Source organism: Achroia grisella, unplaced genomic scaffold (genome assembly GCF_030625045.1).
Source record: "Achroia grisella isolate CSIRO2021 unplaced genomic scaffold, CSIRO_AGI_Agris_v1 utg1174, whole genome shotgun sequence".
NCBI classification, from domain to species: Eukaryota; Metazoa; Arthropoda; class Insecta; order Lepidoptera; family Pyralidae; genus Achroia; species Achroia grisella.
Window position 1 is genome coordinate 2107832 of NW_026712590.1, and position 23341 is coordinate 2131172.

Consider the following 23341-nt stretch of genomic DNA (forward strand, 5'->3'; position numbering starts at 1 on the left):
GTTTTTTATCTGATTTTAGTTAATAATCATTTCAATAATAAACATAGTATGATAGCGTGAGAAACAAGATAAGAAATGATCACATGAGAAAAAAAAATGTATATGTTATGGAAATAGTATAAAGAAATCCACATTCAATAGGGTTTATTTATTTACGAATAGTTTATAAATATCATAAACTAAACTTTTACCACTACATTTTTATTATATTCTTAAGGTGTTCATATTGTTAAGGTTTTTTTAAATACCCAAATATTTATAAAAATAGAACGCAAGAATGGGATGCTAGAAATTTTAATTAAATAAAATAGATTAAAATAACTAATATTCATGTAGGTCTATTAGACTCTTATGATATGTCAAATCCACCGTCAGTTTGGAGTGCTTTCAAGTTAATAAGAACTAATAAAAACTCAGCTCTCAGCTTTTGAATTGAACCAGAACTAGATTACCAAATTATAATACATGATTTTATTTTGGTTTATTAGAAGTGTATCGTTTTTATTAATAAAAGCAATAGATTATAATGGAAATGATCATTATTTTGTACTGTTTAGATGAAGATCAAAGGAATACAGTAATAATGAAAAGAACTATTTCATTTTTCACGATTTAGCAATCATTCACACATTTTTTTATAATATATGATAGATGTTACACAAAATACTAACCACGAATATAAAAATAAAGAATAAAAAAATATAAATGTACTTTGTAACAATGCGGATGAAAAATATCTTAAATATTATCGCGGTAGTATGGTTACAACACATTTTTTTTGTATAAATAGAATGACTACCAAGCGACAGTCCTCTGGTAAGCGGCAACCGCAGCCTATACCCATGATCAGCACCACGGATATCATGGTATAATGCGATACCACTCATGTATTGCCATTCTAAGCACTAAGATGCCCTGTAATTTCATTGCCCATTCTCATTCTTCAACCGCAACATCATACAAAGCAATCTGCTTGATGTTTGTAATAGGTGAGGCTGGAAACCGTCGTGTTAAATTCCTGGTGAATTTGTCACGATGGGCTAACTGACCTGACCGCATGCCTGACGTCATCTTATCATCCTCCACTGGTGCCACGCCAGCGTAAACCATTAGCGCAGGCGGGTGCACCATTCCATTATCAACCCTCAAAAAAAAAAAATAGGTGAGGCTGATGTACCTACGCTAAGGAGATTTTAAAAGTCTACTTTAATAAAACAAGATCGGCAGTTGACAGTTTCGGTCGGATATTATACACAAGTCGTGGTTAGAGAGTGACCTTCAGCTGCTTATCGATAAGTTGTTTTTATTGATAAATTACTTATTTCTGTTTATTATTAGCTTATCTATCGATAATACCAGCTTAAACAGCTTAAACGATTTTACTGGGAGCTATTGAGACTAATACCATCGTAAAATAATCTGATCTAGTTGATACAGCGACTTAGGACTCGTGGTTTTTGGGTCAATAATAAATAAAAAAAAAATAAAGATACTTTTTTAAATATTTTTTTTTATTATTTTAAAATATATTTCTGCTAAATTAAACTTTTTGAACTTTAAAATGTTGATATCAAAAGTTTTAAAAAATGTTTATTTTATTCTTATTCGCAGAAATATTTTTTATGACGCAATTCATATATTTTCCATTTATGCGTATAAACAAAACTTGTTGGTGGTAGAAATAGCTAAGACAGACAACATAGTACAAAGTTTAGCTCGTTCAATTTCAATCTTCTAAATATACATTTAAATTCGTCTAACACGTTTAGAAACTTCTGAATTAGACAGGTATCTAGGTATTTCTAAATCTACCAATTTTATCTCGCAGAGATCGCCCTCTTTCAACCGAAATAACCTATAACTATTGATTTTCTTTACTTAGTGTGAAATTGACAGATGTTTTTTATAAATAATTGTATGGGAATGTATTCAAGGTTTCTGTATTATTATGGGGGGAGGGGTTTATTAGTAATGGAGATTATGGCTCGCCTCGCTGTCCCATTTTTTTAATGTTGGGAAATATTTTCCAAAGACTATATACTATGGAGGGAAACAGGTGGGCAGTGTGGCATTTTTGTCAACTAAATACTACACGGTATACCTTGAAGCACTGATGAGCAGTTGCCTGGGGTTAATTGTGTATTACTTAAACTTCAGAAGTATAGAAGAATAGCTGCCTAGAAAACAAATTGATAATTTAGAAAACTTTGAATTTGAAACTTAAATTCATCCTTATATCTCCATATCCAATGCCCCAGCAGCGTATACCATTAGTGATAAAAGAGCGAATTTAAATCATATACTATACACCAGACTTTGTACAAAGTGGTATTTGAGAATATCTCTGTCTCACATATTTTACTTTTGTTTGCTTTCTACAAGATTGTTTTTTTTTATGAATGATTATGGAATGATGGTTCCGGGTGCGGTAACGATTTACGCTGGCGGGGTACTACTGGAGGATGGTAAGAGGCGCATGGGGTCGTCAGTTAGCCCATCGTGATAAAACTAGGAATTATCGCAATGGTTCCAGGGGTAACTACGTGGAGATTGACCTGACTTGGTCCATTGCGTAATTAGTTCAAACTCCTTCCCCCCACCGTGTTTCAATTGCAGTATGAGGTAATGCAGTGAAATATAATAATGAAATAAAATACAAGGCATGGAAGCATAATAATGTCTGATTCCTCTGAAATCGGCACGCATGAGGGATACGGCTATCACATGATGACGTGATATCCGTGATGCTGTTCATGTATACTTTCATTAAGTGGTGCATCAGGCTGTTCATTGTTTTTATGCAGATACGAGTAGGTAAGAAAATATTTTAAAGCGTAAAATACTCTATGCACACAAAGTCTGCGAATAAACGCGAATGTGTATGAATGATTGAAGATGCTAAAAGTTCAGAATCTATAATAAAGTAATTATAGTGTAAAATGACAATAGCTATGTAAAGAAACCGTATATTTACTGCCCTCACTGCGACCTGAACGCGGGGACAAAATTCACTTACCAGTATCATAGACACAAGTTAACGTTCAGTTAATTTAACCTTTGCAAGGTTGTCTAAAGGGCGAATATAATGGTTAAGTTCATTTTGATTGACGACCTCGTGTTCTAGCGGTTTAGCACATCGCCTTACTTCCGATGATCGCGAGTTCGATTTCTATTTATGACTATGATTGATTATTGTTTCTATGTATATTGAGTATGTATTAATACAAAATATTTAATTATTTATATCAGTTGTCTAGTACCATGTACAAGTAGAAGTAACATAAGCTCTGCTTGCGTTGGAACTAGATAGTGTTGTGTTGATTGTCCAGGGTTGTTCTTATTATTACATTAGACATGATTATCTTTATCACTGTCTATCCACAATTTCATCTTCATCAAATAACGTCCATCGTATCTCTCATGCATAGCTATTCCAGAGGACTAAGACATCTTGTCTCCGTCTCTATAACTTCACTACCATATCTGACCCTCTAATGGAAACACAGTTTACAAAGCAAGCTTCTTTGCTGTTCATAGGTGAGACTGAGGGTAGCCACGCAGATGACTTTATACAAAGTATATCTCGGTAAACAACACCAACCTACTACGGACATTATTCAACCCCTAGTTTTTAATAGTGATTTTAATTTATATAACAAAACAACGTTTGCAGGTAAGCTAGTATATGTATATATGTCTTGCTAAATATATATATATATAATAAACTATGTTCTTATCACAGGAAATGAAACATTCCCAAAATACAGATTACAGTAGAATACTAATTACGTAATTATTAATTAATTTACGTGATATTTCTAATCAGGCTATTATTAATTTGTCGTAAAAAAATAAGATTGTATTATTTTATTATGATAAATTTATGTTATTGATATTAGATGGCAGCAATGTATAGATAAATAAATATGTCACATCTTAAAAAAAAAGCGAGTTTCAATTATTCAATACAAACCGGCAATTTCGTACTTTAATTCCTATTATTATAAACGAGAAAGTTTTTCAGTATCTATCTAACCATTCATAGATATAAATGGATCTTTGTTACTCTTATACGCAAACACTACTGAATAGATTTTGATGAAACTTTACGCTTATACATCAGATGAATACATAGGCTGTAATTTAAAAAGATATTGTAAATTGTAAATTATGTATGTTAATTGGATGAAATATAATGTTAAATGTTAAATAAGTGTCATGTAGACGAAGGTGCGCGGGTTAGGTAGTAACTTATAAACCTGTAATGTAAGTTATTTAAAATCACAGAGAAAGTAACTTTATGAAAAGAAATATATTTATTATAGTAAAATTAAGAAAATATCCCGTCATTTTCTCTTCCCACGTTTTGATTATTATATTTGAGTTTTTTTGAGAAGCTAGACGAATTGGACGCTGGGGATAGTAATAAAATTGTCAATCATAAGCAGCTGAATGTAAATAAATGTCCTATATGAATAGATTATTTTGAATTTTAATGACGCAAGGCAGTGCAATGGAATAAATTGAGTTGTTTAAGTAAAGCCTATGTTAATATAAACCGACAACAAACTGAGTATATACCATTAAGCTTTGTATTTCATATAATAAAAATATTCATTTTAAAAATGGAACTGAATTCTTTGCTTTTAATTTCATATTTTAATTTGCTAGCGATCCGGCAAAGGAAGCGATATCCATAAAGCCATAGAGTACTTACATTTCCACAGACAGGAAACTAAAAGGAAACCGGCGCCGTTGACAGTATTATAAAAAATATTCATTGATTTTAACTACATAGTGGTAATAAGTACAATATTAGTATTCTGTTGTTATATCATTACAATACTACAGTTTTGTTGAGTGGGTCGTAGGCCTAGTTGTTTGCTATTCCGACTCAGACCTAAAGTTCGTGAGTTTGAGTATGGTCAACAATAAAAACTTTTTGTACCAGTTTATATTTCTAAGTAGCTGTTACCCTTATTTCGTGCATGGGGATTTTTGCTATTTGATTTTTTTAATTTAATAATCATATCCGACAGATAAAAATTGTTAATTTTTTCAATAAATCGATAACAATAATTTAAAAGGATAAGATAATATTACAGTAATAATTCTTCGATTACCTTCAGCCAATGTTAAATAGTAAACAGAACAGCATGAACGCCGTGCCGTAGTAATATTCGTGAATTTTCATTAATATACGTTCGATTAGTATATGATATCCATTCTGAATGTGTATGTGTATTTTGGACATATGTTCTGAATGTTTTATGTGTATTATGTATGGATTCAGTGTCACATAAATATGTTAATATTGACGTAAACCTAATATATGTCCGTATTTAATATTTTCAAGGTACATACATATACTCTACCAGACATATAACGGATGTTCATAACTGGATCGAAATAAAAATCACAATCAAAAGAAAATAACAGGATTAGGTGACATCAGTAAAGAATAAAAACCATCGGCGTTAGATTAGATTTAAAAATTGTCTATCTAAAAATAGACTTACATTAGATTTAATGATATTAAAAATGGCTAAAACCAAACAAGTTTCTAGAATGATTATTATAGATAATTATTATTTTCGTCATCATTTCAGTAGAATTTGAGATGGTTTAGAAGTGGTAGAGCAAGCTGTACGTCCACACGTGGTTGTTCAGCTCGATTGGGCCGTTCGAACCGGGAAATACCCTTCGTTAGCCCTAAATGAGAGATACAGTAAAACTGAAACAGATACATGGCAATGGGGCTAAAAGCATAAAAAAATCTGCTCTATCATATACTAATTGTGAAATGTACCGAAGTGGATGATGGTATGGAATGAGAAATAGTCTAGCAGATCAGTTAGCCCTAAAGGAGGGATAAACAAAAAAATAAACAGATATATGGCAATACTAAAAGCTAGTAATCCCTTTCCCAAAATGATAGAATCTTGTGACAATATTACAGAGGAAGTTGGAGATAAAATTAATATTGACATTTGGTACAATGTCATGGAAACCCTAAAAACACTCAATTTAATTAATAAATTAATAAAAGTCACAAAGATGCACAGGAATTTAAAAAATATACAGAGGAATCCAAACCACAATTATGAAACAGGGGCTAATTAGTTACTAAATTTAAATAAGCTACTTAAGATAGCAGCATCTTAGTAATAGGAAGAAGAAGATAATGGAAAGGTAGAGGTTGCTTAAGCGATAAGATCGACGTTTGTGCTAAAATTAACTAATTTTCCTATTAAGTTGTTGACTTTCATTCCTGTCAATAAAGAGTATATCAATGAAGTAAATAATACAAAAAGGCTTGAGTGCCAATTACGAATAAAACCCGAAGTGACAAATAATAAAGCAAGTATACCTACATACTATACATTCAAATGATTAAGTTGAAAAATTCAATCAGAAGATTCTACGGGTTTGCGGATTTCCTTCAAAACTGCAGGTAACACTTTTACAACACTACCTTTTTTTCTGCGATTTTACTCGCATTTAAAAGAAACAACTGTCGATCTCGGATCTAGAACTACGTAATTCGAATGGCAAACAAACTGAGAGCCAACCTAATGGCAAACTTTAAAATTCTAATTCAAAGAAGTTGTACCTCCCATACACGTAACTTCACTATCTTATGTTTTGTTGACGGACATGTTGTGCGGAGAAGCGACGATGTCTTAAACTATTTCACATGAATGTGGCTGTTTGGAGAGGAAGAGGACAACCGAAAAGATGGAGGAATTGTGTGAAAAATGAAAGGAGAATAAGCTCTGACATCAGATCTGATAGGAATTAGTGGAATATGATATGATGAACCAACCCCAAAATAGGATCAAAACAAGGCAATGATGATGATATTTTATTGATTTGAGTTTCCTTACGCATATAGGAACTATAGTTAAATAAGAAAACAGAGTACTGTTTACTCGTACATAGTTTAGTAAGTGGTACGTTTTTTTTCCTTTGTCATAACTTTTACAGCTCTACTGAACGGCACCGATTCGAGTGAGAAGTTATTTCTACCATACATGATACTCTAAAATCCAAAATGGTACCATTTTAAAAATTAAAAGTATCAAGTATGATACAAATTACAGTATATATGCAAATAAAAAATACCACATAAACCTGTCTGAAGATAATTATGAGTTTCTGGACGTCATGATTATTAAAATTAAAAACAAATATAAATTTGATTGGCAAAAACTTTACGTTAAATTAAATATCGGAAAAGCTTTTTATTGTCTCATTATACGGTGTTTTTATAGAAATTAATAAAACTTCGTGCCTCATAAGTGCCGTTGCTTAGTGGTTAGTACGCTGATTTATACCGAAAGGACGAGATTTCGAATCTGGCTGAAGCAATACCGTTAACAATTTAAAATTAGTCCGAGAAACTGCGTGACTCGTTGGGTTCATATATACTCAGTGAAATAAAAGAATGTCAAGTGTTAAATTCACCACGACGACTGCAGTTAATGATGCCTCTGCCTACCTCATCTGGGATCACAGTCATAGAGGTCCCACAAACAGCATAGAAAAAAATTAATAATATCATACAAGCGAAAGTTTTTGAGAATGAGTATTTATTACTTTTTTCACACCAAACCACTAAATGGATTTTGATGAAACTTTACATTAATATAGCTTATGGATCAGAATAACACATAGGCTTTATTTTTTTATTAAGATATATATTGAAATTTAACACGGGTAAAACCGCGGGCTATTATAAGATATAATTAATAAAGATAGAAAAATAAATAAAAATATTATTCCTTTGTCAATCACATTTATCCAATTTACATATTTTTTTTATTATAGCGTTTAGTAGTTTTTGCGTGAAAGAGTAACAAACATCCATACTCACAAACTTTCGGTTTATATTAGTAAGATAAAAACAAATATAATCTTGATGAGCAAATACTGTAGATTAAATTTCACATGCAAAAAACTTTTTATTGTCTAAAGTTAACGTCAATATGCGGGTTTTTTAACATTTGGATCAAATATTTTATAGCCGTATCTTGTAATAAACTTAAAAATACTTAAGAAGTGTTCACAATTATAAAATAAATACGATTGTATAGGTAGGATACCTTATCCTTACTTTGTAAATAAAATATTACTTATATTTAAAGTGTGGTTTTTCGATTTTAATATGGACACTAGTAGGATTTGCGTAACAAAAAATTTCCGATACAAACACGAGGTACTCGTATTTTTATCGGAAATTATAAAGCACAATAAGTAATACATGACAAGTAAATAATTAATATAATAATCAGTTAAATGTAACTGAAATACTGATCTTGCATAATATACACACAAAGACTATTTATTCACATATGTTTGTGAATAAATAGTCTTTGTGTCTCAGTAATTTTTCAGGAATTTTCCTTTTAGTAAAAAGATTACTATTTCAATTTTCAATTAATTCTGAACAATGATGAATTTTATAGATTTTGTTATTTCATGTCCAACGAATGCAAGATTGTACATACAGAAATAAAATGTGAAAGCGTAATATGCATTGCTATGCATCATATGATTTTCGCATGAAATCCCTTCCAGCCAAGATTCACTAATCATGATCAGAATATTCTTGTAGGGGAGCGGGGGGCACATTGTTACAATTTTTAGATAAATGTTAATATGACAAATAATATGCTATGAAACAAATTATACATTGGATTACTTGCAAAGTTAGTATGTCTATTTAGCTATTAAAATATGACTGAAAAATTATTAAAATGTATGTAATTTTTTCACGATGGGAAATTTAACTAAACAAGTCGATTGTAACATCTTACCCCCCAATTGGGGCTAGTTGTTACATCATCGGGGCACGATGTTACGGTAGATAAATAAACACAATCATTAATTATACATATTTTTTTATTATTATTTTAAAATATTATAAACAATAGACATCATTTTAAACAGTCTTGTAACATTTAAAACCAGGAAACCAGTCCTGCCCAGCCATATTATTTTTATACCAACTGGGGGGAATATTTTTTAAATCGAGTTTTATAGAAATATGAACAATCTTTATTCAAATAAACTCATTACAAGCATTTTTGAATAGTCATATTTTGATTCTACCACTCATTCGGAATGCAGATTCATCACAAGAAGAATGAGCAACAAACTTGTGTGTTGCTCTTTTTTATATAAATAATTACAGTATAACACGCACTCATTATTAGTGTAATTAGATAATATTGTCAGTGCTATGGATTTGAAGTTTTTCTATAAAAACATTATTATCGTTAACGAATTCTTCAATTTTATAGTAAGCTTAAGCGTAGTTGTTACATGTAACAACTTACCCCAAACAATTGTAACTACTTGCCCCATGATACGTTCTTTAATATAAATTGAAGTCACCATTAATGTATATCAATATCAGAATAAAATAATATTTTAAATTCAAGGTAGATATGTAATGAACGTTCAAGGTTAAAAATTTTGAGGAAATAAAAGATATAGAATCAGGAATCAAAAATTTCGTAAAAGATTTTTTTACTTACTTGGTTGAAATCGAGACACATGCACACAACCTAGCTCCTAGGCGCTTGCCGGGTCATTGATAGTTTTTATCTAGTGCACGACGTTATAACAACACAAATGAGTCAAATTATATCCATCAAAGAGTTTAAAATCCCGGTAAAAACGCGTGTAACTTCCTACCCCTGTAACAACGTGCCCCCCGCTCCCCTAGTTTTTTATATCCAAGTCAAGAGTCTCTAACATTTATGTATGCATGTGTATAGTTATTAAAGTGAATGATCCAAGGGTAGTTTATGTTACAAAAAACAAGCGCTACGATCTCTGTTTACTCCATAAGGAATCCAGGGTATAAATAGGTAAAATAGAAATAACATTATTCTTATTCACAAAAATACACTACGGTAATTGTTTTCAAGATTTGTAACTTTGAGGTTTTTCGTCTTGATCTGGAATAGTCTAGATGGAGCGTCCTTCAGGTGTCCGACACGTACTTAAAGGGTGACCGCGTGTAGGTCAAATATTTTATTAACTTTAACACTCCATTTCGGTCGTATAATACTCCGATTTGCTAATTTATTTCCAATTCGAAATTTGAAAATTTTGAATTCTAATTTACAACTAATAAGATTAACATAACCTCGAGAGACTGTGGCCACGTAACCAAATATTGATAGGCCAGTATTAAAAATGTGTTCTAATTCGAAATTTCATCATACCCCCATATCCATATGCTGTGAAGATTAAAAATTTATGTCAACACATTAATTTTTAAATTTCGAATTACAAATAATACATATATGTATATTGACAGGCCAGTATTAAAAATGTGTTCTAATTCGAAATTTAAAAATTTATATGTCGGCATAAATTTTTAATCATCACATCGTATGAGTAGTTTGGTCGGCATCATATAAATTGGTAGAGATTAAAACAGGCAACACATATCTTACATTTATGTAAAAACTATTTTGATATATTGTTTATTACATAGAAGAAATTAAAAATTAAGTAAATACTACACTATTCTAGAACCATTCTAAAATAGTTTTCGAGTTTTTTGTTAAATGTCACAGACTTTAATAATTTTATTTACAAATAACAAAATATAATATATTTTACTAAAATAATCTGTGACCTACAAGGCAGTGATGTGACAGTTAAAAATATCTAGTAATGTACTGATACAAAAAAAATCTCAATATTAACGGGGAGGTAATTTCTGAATTTTTATTTTGTCTAAAATAAATAAGCAAGTATTTCACTTTCTAAAGTGTGTGAGGTATATAATATTCTGTGCATCGTAGATCTGTACAATCTGTGGTAATTTGCCGTGGCGAAGGAACAATCTCGATATTTTGACCAAAATGAACTTCGAGCAAACCAATTCGATTTTCGAATTTTTGACGGTCCACTTGACGTCATCACGGCGGCAACCTCCAGTAATTACATACCCGTCCGCATGGCGACGCTAGTGACGCAACCGTGCTATATCACCAAAGTATGTTGAACCCTCGACATCTCGATTCCACCCCCCTTCATCCCACAATCAATTGGGATCGCGCGGCCCAGAGGAGCTCAAATCACACCGGCCAAGAAACAGTATGCTGAAATTGTTCACAGTAAACAGTCAACATTTACATACAAACACACTTAATGTGAGCGGGAAGGAATCTCCCGAAACGTTGAACCCAAATCCAGGGATTAACTTCAAAGGGGCACACCGCAATTCTGAAAATGCGTTTTTATAGAAATACCCTCTTTGACGACAAAGATTTTGTCAACGGATTGCTGATAGACAGAAGAATTTGGGAGGCTCAGCCGATTTCCTATCTGTTTTCAGGAGGCAGGTCATTTCGAGGAATTTACGGATAAACATTACGCGATATTTCATATGTCGTGTACATATCGTAGAATAGGAGAATTCCAAAGAAATTATCGGATTTTATTATTTTCCACTATGACTGATCATTTCGTGTTACAAGTTTATTGATTTGTCTTTGAATATTTGTGTATGATTTGTATAATTTTTATTTGTACAGGAAAAAATAATACCGATACAGTAATTATGAACTAAATTAAATTATTACATTTCTTGCATATTCATGCAAGAAATGTAATATTTTAGCATGTATATTCTTCCTCAATTACTATTTGGTGAAGATTATTGTTTATTTATTCGTTTGCGACATATATTTACGACATATATCAGACCGTAGCGGTATGAATATATTAAAAGACAATTGTGAGTTTAAAAATTGGATGATAGTTATGATTATGCATATCAGGAAAGAGTGTGTATCTATATGGTACTCAGTTTCCTGATATATTTTCAATAAATCATATTTATTGAGCAAAACCACTGACTAAACGATTACATAAATGACAAACGTGGATGGCGGTAGTTGTTCATGCACGAGTTTGTTTTGTATGTCAGACATAGTCACCTACATACATACATACACACGTACATAGTGTAAATAAACTGGCTTATAATATTAAAATATTAATTCAAAAAACTTGACGTTCATAAGCGGCTAAAATGTCATGTGGATTGAATTTGATTTCATTAGAGCTGACATAACAGTAGTATGCAGTAAGAACTGTCATAGAATAATTGCTATATTCTAAAGTTCTATATACAAAATATAATATATGAACTGTACCAAACTATTGTAGAAACGTCCCCGATACCTAGATGTAAAACATCATCATTACATAGTATAAAACTAAGCCGCTGTCGCTATCTGTCAGTTTCTATGTATGCTTAAATCTTTAAAACTACGAACAGATTTTGAAACGGTTTTTTTAAATAGATAGAGTGATTGAAGAGGAAGGTTTATATGTAAAATACATATACACCCGGGCGAAGCCGGGGTGGGTAGCTAGTTATTATATAAATACATATACTGATATACGAGTAGATGTAACTGTAATTACTCTTTATACCAAAATAAAATGTAAAATAATCTGTAACATATCAATAAAAATTATCAAGACGGAGCTATTTATTGAGATATCTATAATAATCCATAATATCATAATAATATCTATCTATAATAATGTGCCAGTGCATAATTGACAGAGCAAACGCGCACGTTCGCAAACTCAACCATTAAAATAAACATGTGATCGAAATTCATTTATCAGTAATTTTCATTTTTAGTTTGAACGTTATTAAGGCTCTATTGTCTAAAACTAATATTAGATATACACATTAAACGAATGCTGTATGTAATTATTTTTATTATGTAATTTAAGTATTATTATGATACTCCGTAAAAATTAAAAATGTGCTCAAAGTTTTTGCTATCTATATATAGACTCTAATATATAGATTCTACAACCTGTCCACGACATATTTATTATATTGTTACATGTAGATATGCCCATAAACAAATACATCATTAGAATGTTCTTTGAACTTTAGATATTAGAAATAAGCTGTTTAGTTAGCCTTTACGTCTAACCTACCTTTTTCCTGAAGGTTTATGTTTATTAAGTTTGTTAATAGAAACTAACCGTTGCCTGTGGTTTGACCCGTGTCAAAATTTCTTTGTAGTCCTCTAACGTAATACGTAATTTTGTTACACCTACAATACCTAGTGCCAAGTTGATTATAAAAGCTAATGATATGTGCCGACCCCAAATAATAGTGAAAAAGCTTTAAGGACGATCATATTAGCTGAGGCTGACATACTAAAATTTCCAAACAAATTATTGTCGAAACAAATGTTTACCAATTATAAAAATATTAATACCATTTTTATCCGTCATACTCGTGAACGGGTGCTGCTTGTGTGGACTGGTCTGCTCTAATCACTATGACTTATTTTCTCTTATTAATTGTTTAACCACTTGTTGTATATTGAATGTTTTTACTATTTTATTATTTCATTGATTAGTGCTAATCGGTGGTTTGTATTCACACACTTAAACTTAAATTGTAAGTAAGAATAAATTATTTAAAAGAGCAACACACAAGTTTCTTGCTTGTTCTTCTTGTGATGAGACAGCATTCCGAATGAGCGGTAGATTAAAAAAAAAATGTTATGACTATTCAAAAGTGCTTCAATGTAAGTTAATTTGAATAAATGATTTTCTATTCTATTCTATTCTTATAATTGGGTATATCCACCATTTTTATATAGGTTCGCCTTCCGCACTATATTTTGTATAGAGTCAATAAAGTCACTTTCACTTTACTTTATTATTTTAAAATTCACACCTACTAAGTGGATATATTTCTATACTATTTATATTTACTTTATATTATGTATAATGTATATGTGTATAATAGGTATATGTATTTTATATATTAGATACTATTATTATATATATTTCAGCATGCGCCATCCACCACCTTCTGTCTTTTCTCCTCTACTCAAAGCTTGTCTGGAAGAGATCGCATAATCGATAAGAACGCCTTTTGTACCCATATATTCTAAATATTGTTTTCTTTTGTTATATTTTGTTGTTGTTATGGTACAATATAGAATAATAAATGGAATAATGAGTAGTATATGGAAGTAGATTTCTATATGTATTGGTTACTGCTATTAAGCACAGCTAGTATAGGATATAGGAACATTATCCGATCTAGTAATTTTAACTTCATTCAACCGTACGTGGTATTTTGTATTCAGATCCATTATCCACCGTGTACATAGATCTGATATAATACTACTATACAAATGCACTTTAACAGTCCATGTAGTGGATTTGAGTAGGGCCTTCGTATTAAAAATATATGTTTCAACCTTGCATTTTAACGTCAAGCGAATGATATGCTATTTTGATTACGTAGCTGGAATGACATGCTGTACACACGATGGTAACCGTTCTATATAAATCACACAATCGCATCACAGATAGCCATATATGTATCACCCGTTGTACAGTTAGGTTGTAAAGTTACAGTAAAAGAAGCATGTCATCTTATTTCTCTATAGTCGGCGTAATATGTTTTTCGCTTCCATTCATCCCTGTTCGCAGTCATCGCGTTATTTACTTCCTTTCTTACCATATTATCTTTCACACAGTCCATCCATCTCTCCACATGATAACCTGATATGGCCAATTATCTCTTACCATCAGGTGGGCCGTCAGATTGTTTGCCATTTCAATTACATAAAAACTACATGCATATCGGGTAGGTCTGAGAATCGGGCAACATCTATTTTTCATACTCCTCAATGATAAGGTTTACCCAACCCTACATATAGTTATATATATTATATGACTCGGCATTATAAAATTGTATGCATTTTGTAATGCCGAATCGTATAAAAACCCTAAATTTTCACCCTTCTACCTTAAACCCCTATTTTTTAATAGCAATTTTTATTTATAAGCCAAAACAATGTTTGCGGGGTTAGCTAGTATATAATAAAAATGTTACTGACCGCTGTCTGTATATGGAAGATATATGAGGAACTTTATCAACGTTACAGGACACAAATGATTCTTAGGATTTTTGTCTGTTTGTCTGTGCGTTTGTTTCTCTCTAATCTCGGAAATGGCTTAACCCATTTGGGTACAGTAACTAATGTATTAGAGTAGGATTCACTTAAAAGTTTATTTTGTTTCAATTAGAAGATACGAAGTCGCGTGTGTGTGTGAAGGTTAGTTGTGAATGACATCCTAAGCAAATATTAAAAAGAAATAAACTCGTCTTTCTTACTGAACTATTTTTGTTTGTTGATCTTGACATAAATAATAAGACCTATGTCTATATGAATTAGTGCAACAAGTGAAAAAGTTACCTACACTTACGGCTAAAAGCTTTGGAAAATGTATAAAAGCTCACACTGTTAAGCCTGCTCTAGACTACTCTTACTAATTTTATCAGCTAAACGTGTCAGCAACTAAATTTTCAGACGTAAGCTACTAATTTTACTGTATTTTCTTTAAGTTTAATTCTGCCTATGTTTTTATACTTTCATATTTACCGGGATTATGTATTTATGAGTTACCGAATATTTATTTTTATACCAAATGATTCGATAAATCGAGATAAATTTATTAAAATCACAGTTTTCCCTATATAGTCAATTTCCCATATATATAGATTAGACGAAGTCGCGTGCAGCACCTAGTTTACAATATTTGTAAGCGTTACTCTCCTTTTCACAATATTAATAATACATTTGAAATATGCTATAGGGAAGCTATGTATTAGATCAGTAGGAAACCCTTGACCTAGCTCCTCAGTTCCCGCGGGAACACGTTATTTATCTCCTGGTGATCGTTGTTGTGTAGATTTGTCACTGTTTGTATCGGTAAGGGTGTCTCTGGTTAATCATTGTTAGAAGTCAGTTAGAGAATATTCAAGGTAGCCAGACCAGACCAGACCTCAATGCCTACAAGTAGACTTTGTAGGCATGGAGGTGGCTGCAGAGGCTATTCCTCGCACGGTGCAATCATTTATATTCATGAGTATGATTGTTTGTTGTTGTGTCGGTCTGGGTGTTTTCAATATATTTACAAAAAAAAATCTATGATTTATATTAGTTGTCTAGTGCTTATAACACAGGCTCTGCTTACCGTGGGAATAGATGGCGCTGCGTTAATTGTCCAGGCTTATTTATTTATTTATTACTATTGTAATCATCCACTGGTACCCGAGTTAAACGCACATTATTCCATTATCGTCATCAAAAATGTAATGTTATTTCAGTTTGTTGACAGAATTAAGCAAACTTAATACGTAGGTAATTTATTAGACTAGAAGTTTGTTGAAGTTAGTTAGATGTCTAATCTAATCTGACTTTATTTTTGTTATTAGATCAAATTACGTGGAATTGATTTCACGAACTAATCTCTAGTGGTATTGGGCAAAATTCATAATATATATTAAATCATATATAGGACATTAACAAGATAACTATAATTGAGGGCATATTTTAGGCAGTATTAACATAGTGTGTTATTTGCGTCTGGGTATTATTACTTGTCGATATCTATTATTGTATATTTATTATATTGGATTGACTGGAAGAGATCTCTATTTGACAAAAGTTCTCCTATGTTAATGTTAATTTTAATGAACATATGTAAATCATTTCTTTAAAATACAATAAACAATATATAAATAGAATATGTATATAAATTTAAACAAACATAATTTAGGCATTTTTCAATGTATTTATCGGAATCTTAATTAAATCTATCTGTATAAAATGTGGATAAAATTTTAAATTAATAATTGTTTTTAGAGTAGTTTAGATACAATATAAAAATAAAATATATAAGTATGTAATTAATTTAGAAGCTAAGACAAAGCTAACTTGCTGACTATTGTGATCATAAGCTCCTAAATAAATAAAGAAAAAGAATATTCGCTGCTACAAAAACCAATTTCATATTTCTGATATTTATTTAATATTTTGTATATCTGTTTGGTTGATTGTAATGGATTAAATAGTAATTTGATATCATATTTTATGTACATATTATCAGAAAATGAAATTATTGAATTTATTGAAGTCAGTTTTATCATGGCCTAAATACGCGCATATTATTTACGGTTACGGTCAAGTCATCAGCGCAGAGCTAATAATTTTGTATCAACTAAATAAGATTTTATAACAGAAATAGTCTTTTGTAATTTATAATTTCTGCTATTCATAGTAATAACTTTGGGGGAGGCCTATGTCCAGCAGTGGACGTCTTCCGGGCTGCGATGATGATGATGATGATGATAGTAATAACAATAATAATCCTGAACAATTCAGGCAGCGCCATCTAGTCCCAAGTTAAGCAGAGCTTGTATTATGGGTAGGTACTAGACAATGTACAAGATATACCTAAATAGATTTTTTTTTTAATACATACATAAAATGTCTAGAAAACACTAATAAATACTTGAAATTTAACCCGCGACCATCGGAAGTAAATGTTCTAAACCTTTACACCACCGAGGCCGTCATCGAATGCTCCTACTAACCCTTAACTAGATTGTTTTGGCCACATTCCTACAAATGAACATCTCGTGCATGAACAACTATTGCCTTGCATCTTTGTCATTTTTGTACAGACATACGTATATGTCTAATATTACATTAAAACCCTATACACGAACAACTAATACCATACACTTCTATCATTTAAGTAATTGTTAGTCCTTGGTCCAGAATACTCTTAAGTTTCCAATAAAAATTTTGTTAAAAAAATGTTTCTGATCTAAACCATAGAGCATCAGGAAGTTTTTAATTGTTATTGAGAGCATCAAGATGCCAGTTTTTTTAATATAATATACATTTTTACGTAGATATGTTGGAAAGTAATGGTAAGAGTATAATCGTCACTATGATATTATTGTTTCATTAAGTTCTTAAGATAACATATTATAATATTCGTCATAAATATTTATAGGCATTCAATGTGTTTTAGAGAGCATTAATCATTCAATATATTAAATGATACTATTATCTGATATCAAATTAAAAAAAATAACGGTTAAGGGTGAATCGATAATAAAAGGGTTCCGTAAGGTTGTTTGAAATATTATATACTTTTTTGTTGGCTTGTCAAATTAATCGTCTAATTGTAAAGGTGTGGTTTACTTGTACCTTTGCCTAAACACCAAACTCATAAATATTACATATTACCTATAGAAATCGGACAATTAAAGGTATAATTATATTAAGAGGGAAACCTTTTCTATTTATTGGAAATATGTTTAACACCAATATATAGGTATAGCAAAAATAGTCTTTCTTTATTTCGTTGCATACACATATCATTTCGTACGATAATCTTGAGTTGCTTTTGCAATCTAAATCTGTATATACCTACATCATGTGATGTATTTCCATGTACTAACCTAACCAATTCTTTTTCAAATGATACAATTTTGTATTGTTATTACATTAGATCAAGACTAATAAAAAGAAGTAGCTATAAATACAATTGTAAATTTGATTTCAGATAGGAATGCAAGCGAGTAAACTTTTGAATGTAAAGTGCAAGGGAGACAAAGACCCCACATCTAGTCTCGAGCCTCCGTGGGCAAGTGTGATCGTTGTGTTGTTTGATAGTAACTTTTATTAACTATCATATCGTAGGTATTACACTTCAATCAAAAATGCTGAGACCGCCACTAGGGCGATGCACTCAAACATAACACGTGCATTATTCACAAAATATTTTCATTAAAAACCGAACTAAACGCAACGCACCCGTCCCGTCTACCGTTCCCCGCGCCCGCACACCAACCAGTGATGCCCACTGCGAGCGTTTTCTCCACATACTTAGGAACATTTTCTAGCGATGACGGGAAATTTGGGGAAAACAAATGTACGCGACAAATAAAATTGAAGTTATAGACAAAGTTAAAATTATGGCGGTTTACGTAGTTAAAGATATACGAGCACAGTAGACAGAGGGATGCTGGTGTGCAATGAAAAATATAAAATTATTTGACTTACGATCCTAAACACAACAAGAGCTACATTAATTTATAATAAAATTGTAATTACTAGACATACATTCTTTATTTAGTGGATTTTTTCCAAAACCTGTATATTAGCGGGTGTGAGTTTCTTCTTTAGGGTGAAAGTGAGATAGTCATCTGGCAACACTGACACCGACCGCCCGAGCAAAACCAGTTCAGTTGGTGCCGGGCTGTTGTCCGCGTCGTATCTATTTTACGGAGTGACTGCGCCGCGTTGTGTTACGAAAAACATCTTTTGTACCATAAGTAAACCAGTGTTGTGGATTCGTATTATAGTGTACGTGTGAGATTGTGCCATTTCATATTGTGATGTTGCCTCTGCGATATGCTATAGTGGATTTCTCTTGAAAAGAGTGGGACGGGTTTTGGCCTCCGTCGTCGGACGCCTTTTCTCTCCGATCTCGGGATATCATTAAGGTATTTATTGTTACACCGGCTCATTGTTGTAAGAAATTCTTTCTACGACCCCAGTGTGGAGTTAAATCGATAGCTGGATTCGTTTTCGTTTGCGAGTAAGGTATCGCGTTGTAACGCGTTGCTTTTGCTATGTTGTTGATTTTGGATTTGTAGATTACTAGATTTGCATTTAGATGCGCGATGCACTGTAGGGTAAATAGGTATTCTGTTCAGACATTCTGAAATCCGGACTGTGGCTTCGTCGGGTGGGCGAGTATTAATTACAGATACAACGGTACTTGCATCAAACTTGTAATCGTTACATCGGGTCAAGTAAATGATCTTTTGATAGCTTTTGTTAGATAGCTTAATTCGGGTCAGTTATTGATGCAGAACTCGTAATTTATATAGTAAAATGATATTCTATACGCTAATGTTTTGAATATTCCGAATAGTCAGATCAGTTTTATTTATGTACCTTTTAAATTTATGTAAATATGTATAATGAACTTTTACGAAATGAACTTATTAACTGCAATAGTACCTACACAATTTTGTTTTTCATCATAATATCCTATTAATGGTCCACTGCTGGACATAGATATTTCGCTCTTGTCTCATACTTTTGTTTTGTTCCCACTATGCTAGCTAAAGTAGGCTTTATGACTTCGTTTTTCTGCTTTTCTTGAATTAAAGATGTTTTTTCCCGTGATACACTCTATTGACATGTTAAATTTCATTAAGATAGGTACGTTCATCCGAATCCGTACAGATAGAAAAACACATAGGTATTACATTAGTATGGTTTTCGCACATGCAATGGCTTTTTTTATTATCAGTACTGATTTTGCGGTTATTAGCTATTTTTAAAGTGTTAAACCCGGTTAAAAATATTTTTAGTTTTATGTAAACATATTAACCACATTATATCTAACCGAATTATTACAAAGTATAAGGAAAAACTATATAATTGCCGACTGTAAGGGATTTATCAAATGACATTTGTCAACATACAGCGCTTTCTCAGGGGGGAGCGAATTGTTAGTAATGTGGACTAAAAACCCCATTGCCAGCAATGTCCCATGTCGGGACCTCCTCGCGTCCCTGGAAACCATCGTGGTAAATTGCAATTTGCTAAGATAGGCTAATTGATTTGATTTCATGCTCATCTTATCATCCTCAACTGGTGCCCCGCCAGCATAAACCGTTAGCGCAGAAGGGTGCAATATTCTATTATCATCCATAAAAAAAATAGCGCAATCTCAGGAATAGGGGCATGTAGTATGTTTTGATAATATCCATAAAAATTTGTTAAATCTCAAAAGTTTTAATAATTAGTTCTTTCTAAGTACTTAATAAAGGAAACAAACTAAACTTGTATTAATATGTTAAATAATATCAAAATGGTTTGATTGTACCCACTAATTGTTTTATATTTTTAGAAATATTCCTAATAAATTTGGTACTAATAAATGTATTTTTTACGACGTCTTATTAAGATCTTCGTATCTATCTTTATCATCGTAACGAAGTGCCTATAAAAAGAAATAAACTTTCTTCGTTTATAGAACTGGCTTTATTTTTGCCAGGATTCCAGTTAATTTTTTCTTACTCTACATAATTTACTCTTACAATCTTACTTCTTACTAATTGGCATCGGTTACCACTTACCATCAGCTTGTTTGCCATTCTGTTGTATCAGGGGTCCATAGCCTACGGTATCCGTTTACCATCGGATGGGCCGTATGCTTGTTACCCACGTACTTTAGTAAAAAAATCTAATTACATATAATATTACAATACTTAATATAGGTACAGTGTGCAGGTACTTACCCGCCCACGCAAAGATGAAATCCCGTCCGATGTCAATAAAGCTTTAGATAAGTACAAAACTAATCATTTTAATATTAAGGCCCACAATTCAATAATTAATTGAAGCTTTTAATGTATAACTTTATAGTTGACTAGCTGTAACCCGTGGCTTCGTCTGTATTCTTTGATAAAATATAGCCAGAGACCATCCTCATTATAAAATCTGGCTTCATGTCAAATTTCATATAGATCTGTTCGGTCATTTAGTCGTGAAAAGGTAACAAACAGACAAATAAACTTTCGTATTTAGAATAAATAGCGTGTGTCATTCTAATGTAAGCTATATTATTGTAAAATTTCATTAAAATCCATTCAGTTGTTTTTGAAAACGTGATTTCGTGAAAGAGTATCAAACATCCATCCATCCATACTCACAAACTTTCGTGTCTATAATATTAGTAAGATACTAATAGTAGGTGCCTACTAGGTGTATAGACGTATTTAATTTCTATACAAATATCGGTGAAAACAATATTATTAAAATTATTAGGAAAGCTCAATAGATGGCGTTAGTTGTGAATAAAACAATAACAGATACCGTTATTTTGAATTTAATAATTCATTATGGATATTAATTTAAGGATTTGCAAATGTATTAGAAAAGTGGAATCTATAATTTGAAATATAAAATGATATAAGTATAAGTATATACTTAAGTAATCCAATTATAATTAAAATCAGTATTAGACAGAATTGGCAAAACATGTGCATGTTGTACTGTAAATATATTTTTAAGCAAACAAATGACTACAAATCTCATTTCAACGATTTATTTTCTCATTCTACCCAACAATTCTGAAAATATAAAATTATCAATAATTAAACGGTAAATAAAAGATAAAACACTAATAACAGGTTTTCTTTTATTTGTCTAAGGAACCCAAACAATGGATTTTCTAAGATTAGATATCAAATAATTACGATAAATTTTAACGTAATTTTGTAATTTGTGATATCTAATATCAATTGTATCCATTCATGATAAATAAAGATATACAATACAGGTAATAAAATAATTTGACGGTTAACCGATTTTTTCTTAGGACTTGAATGAAAGTCCAGCCGTAATTTAGACCAGCGATTGCTAAAATGTGATTTGTGAAACCCTGGGATCAAAGGGGTTCTACAATGTATCTACAGTCTACAATAAATAAAACGCGGAAAAGGCTCATATCAGCATCACGCCCGTTATACGTCTTTCCATAATATTTAAATTACACTTTAGTCCTAAAATAGCCGGATAGAGTTCTTCAAAAAATTATGATATGTTACGATTTCAGCACTCTGTATACTCACGAATATCGTTCAAACTGTTTCTGATTTTTTCAAAATTTACATTTTTGAAGAGATAAGAAATAGACAGACAAATATACCTTCTCTAATATTAGTATCGATTTAATTATTCATACAAGACGAAACCGCCGATTTAGTCGCAAGCGTCAAATATATGTACGTCACTTTCGTTCACATGACGAAAAAATCTTGCAAGAAAAGGAGAAAACAATTCAATTAGTAAAATAGGTTTATTAGGCGTTTCACGTTTTTATGAAACCGTACCGCACGTGGCATGTAGTTAGTTGGCGGTAAGTTAATTTATGGTTAAAAAAAACGAGACAAGTCCGGAAACGCGTGTGTTCCATCGACAATCGAACATATGTCGACATGTGTCGCAGCACAGAGTAGCTACCGTGGGTTGCCACCTAATTCACGAGTAAAACGTGAGTCTCTGGTAACAAAGGTAATGTTTCTCGTAATTAGTGAAATGAGTTCTATCTGATGGTTTGCAAATATTTATAGGTGAAAACAATATAAATATGGAATAGAAATATGCGATTAGAAAAATTACCGACTCGCAAAATACATTTTACTGACTGTTATAATAAATGTGAAAATAACGTTGAAAGTAGTAATAACTATGAAATAAGTGCGACGGAATTTTTTAAATTGTTTACAAAATAGTTTATCTATTAGGTATAAAAATAAATTCTGTTCTATTAATTTATTAAATGATAACTTCAATGACAAACGTGCATGGCAATACTTGTTCATGCACGGAATTTTTATTTAATGTTATACAGACCTATAATATACAAGCGT

At 31.6% G+C, this 23341-nt stretch overlaps 2 protein-coding genes across 2 annotated transcripts in view; both read left to right on the plus strand.

The window, feature by feature from the left end:
- Positions 1-23341, plus strand: part of LOC131851643 (uncharacterized) — a 147117-nt gene that overhangs the window by 82807 nt on the left and 40969 nt on the right. The gene's annotated exons all lie outside the window — the stretch shown is intronic.
- The window catches only part of LOC131852165 (latrophilin Cirl), a 352107-nt gene continuing 347910 nt past the window's right edge, over positions 19145-23341 (plus strand). The window contains exon 1 of the mRNA XM_059202808.1: positions 19145-19393. The gene's annotated coding sequence lies outside the window, so the exon portion shown is untranslated. The remainder of the gene's footprint in view (positions 19394-23341) is intronic.